The following is a 3,076-nucleotide window of genomic DNA, read 5'->3' on the forward strand; positions in this document are numbered from 1 at the left end:
GGCGAATTTCAACCAACTGGTTTGCCTCGGTCGGATGCACATGACCTGCGTAGAACTGTCCGTAGAACTCCCTTACGAACATTTCCCAGGAAACTATGCTTGCAGGAGGGAATTTAAAAAACCATTCCTGTGATGCTTTAGAAAGTGTTGCAGGGAAGATCCTGCACCGAGCGTCTTCGGACACTTTCTGAATGTCCATCTGAATTTCAAACTTGTTGACATGGGACACTGGGTCCCCATATCCATCAAAGTTTGGGAGTGTAGGCATTTTGAACTTGCTGGGAGTTTCGGCATTAGCTATCCTTTGTACGAAAGGAGTGCTTTTCCTCCTATCGTGGTCGATGTAAGAAGTTCTTCCCCCGACCAGCTGCTGCACTACCTGGTTGAGGGCGTCTATCTGGGCCTGTACACCGGCAGGAATCGCTGTGGCCTCTGTCGCTGGGGGGACGTTCTCGCCATGCCGGTCACGGCGATCGTTGAGTACATCCCTTAGATCCTCGTCTCTTCTCCACTGCTTGCTTGAGGACCCACTGCTTGTTCATCTTGAGGTATCTGGCTCCTGCCTTTACCTCTTTCTTCGCCTCTCTCACTGGCATTTCCCTTGCCTGAGTCGGCCTCATTATATCCGTGGCCATCTCTGAACCTCGACTCGCTATGGTGGGATTGACTTTTCCCTCTATTCCCGTCTCTGGCTGAAACGTCCCGAGCGTTAGAAGGCGGCCTGCGCTGGTCGTGGTGTCCCCGTGCACTATCATGCCGTGGGGGACCCCGGACCGCAGAGCCTAACTCTGAGTCCCTCCTGTTACCAGGAGGGTGCTGACCTCTGTTCGGTAGGTTTGGCCCATCATCCCTATGGCGTCTAGGACTGCGAGGCTGATGCTCGGCCCTATTCTGCCTTTGTTGCGGGGGGTTACCCCGAGTAGCTTGGGATGGTGGCTGGGCCTCAGGATCCAGTGGGACATCCTCACGAGGCATCTGAGGCTGCTCGGGCCTCTGCGGACTTGAAGGCTGGATCGGTGGGCTAGGATTGGGACCCCTCTGAGGTGGCCCATTAGCAGGTTGGTCAGGCTGCGAAGCAGGTACAACCTGATTTCTAGCCAGTTGCAAGGCTGCCTCGAGGGCTGCCATGGCTTCGCTTTGGCGGCGGTCCACCTCCGCCTGCCTTTCGCTCAATTCTGCGCGCTGCCGTTCAATCTCTTGCTGCTGCCGCGCCATAACTTTAGCGGCAGTCTCCTGACTGGCTCTCAGACTAGCCAGCTCTTCCTGCAACGTGCCCATGGTACTTTTCAACGTTGCATCATCCATTTCCTCCTCCTCAAAGTCCAGTTGTGGCTCATCCTCTGCCATGCTTGCAGGAGGAGGAGGAGGTGGCGGGTTCGACGATGCAGCGGCGGCCACCTGTCCAGTTTTCTTTCCAGCTTTCGCCATTAGTTTTCTCAACAATGATAAATCAAGCTCTCAATGAAAGCATCAGAATGTTGACCCACGATTTGGCCAACTGACACGGAGTCTGAATATGCTTGATATGAATGAATGCCTAGAGAAGAACGTAATGACAAAAGTAAATAAGACAAAGTATTTTATAGTGGTTCGGCCCCAAGGTCTGGTAATGACCTACGTCCACTTAGACTGATATTGATCTAAGGATCAAAGGAGTGATCAAAGAACAAGGGTTCAATGAGTTTCACTTACCTCTGAAGAACAATACAATATTGCTAGGAGAATTACTATAGTCTCTAATGATTCAAAAGCAAAAAAGTCCCTTCCTTGAGCTATCTTTTGCTATTTATAGGCTCAAGGGGGATTACAAAAGATTATTACAGATATTCTCTCCTGAATAATCGGGTATCCAGGAGATTGTGTGAGATAAATTCAGGATTCACAAAGATCTTCCCATAAATGTTGCTTTGTATGCGGAACTATCGACCAGACTGGTCGCAGATAAGACTGGGCCGCACTGCTTCTAATGTGTCTTCTGGTCGATACTCTAACAGAACGTCTCCAGGTGTCAGCCACGTGTCCAGGGATCACTTGCCACGTCATCAATGCTAATTTTTTGGATAACATTTCAAAATAAGTAATTTATTTTACTTAAGGTCATTTGGTTGAAAAGGTTTGAATTGTGATTGTCCATACTCATCTAGTAACCTCGGGGAGTTCTGGTGAGGCATGTGAGATCATTTCAAATTGTACAAATCTACCAAGGAACAAGTTTAAAAAAAAATTAAAGTTATAAAAAAGTTCTCGTTTTTGAAAGTGGATGAATCGTCATAGAGATGAATTAGAGAGATTTGTTAGGAGACCCAACACCCCTAGTGACAACTCTTCCGATACATCCAACATTTCCTCTCCCACCTCAACAATTGCTCATAATCCTTTCGCAATGACTCATCATGAGGAAATTCAACAAATAAGTCTAAATGACTATCTGCATCCTACTCGTACTCCTACCCCTTTTTGTATCATCTTCCCACCTAATATGCCTAACTTTGAATTTAAACCTGGCATGATTCAACTCTTGCCAAATTTCCATGGTTTAGAAAATGAAAATCCTTATGTGCATATTAGGGAATTTGAGGAGGTAGTAGCCACTTTCTATAACCAAGCTAATATCGCGGATACTGTGCGTTTGAAGTTTTTTACCTTCTCTTTGAAGAATAAGGCTAAAATCTGTTTATACTCTCTAAGACCAAGGTCTATTGGAACATGGAATGAAATGACATCATCATTCTTTCACAAATACTTCCCTAACCACAAGACCAATGGCTTAAAAAGACAGATTTCTACCTTTTCCCAAAAAGACAATGAAACTCTCTATCAAGTCTGGGAAAGGTTTAAAGAACTGTTGACTCTTTGTCCCCACCATGGCTATGAAAAATAGCATCTAGTAAGCTATTTCTATGAAGGCCTTACAATTCGTGAACGCCAATTTGTAGAAATGATGTACAATGGTGAATTCCTCCAAAAAGATCCTGAAGAAGCCTTGGAATATCTCAATGAGCTTGCAGAAAAATCTCATACTTGGACTGGTCTAAGTGCTACTGAAAGCACCAACAGAAATAGACCAGCAGGAATT

At 46.1% G+C, this 3,076-nt stretch overlaps 1 non-coding gene across 1 annotated transcript; it reads right to left on the reverse strand.

Moving 5' to 3' along the window:
- Window positions 1-2,763: 2,763 nt before the first annotated feature.
- LOC133827845 (small nucleolar RNA R71) lies at window positions 2,764-2,871 on the reverse strand. The gene has a single exon (XR_009890496.1). It is a non-coding gene; the product is annotated as a small nucleolar RNA R71 (small nucleolar RNA).
- Window positions 2,872-3,076: the final 205 nt, after the last annotated feature.

The sequence above is a fragment of the Humulus lupulus genome, chromosome 3, assembly GCF_963169125.1.
Source record: "Humulus lupulus chromosome 3, drHumLupu1.1, whole genome shotgun sequence".
Classification (NCBI taxonomy): Eukaryota; Viridiplantae; Streptophyta; class Magnoliopsida; order Rosales; family Cannabaceae; genus Humulus; species Humulus lupulus.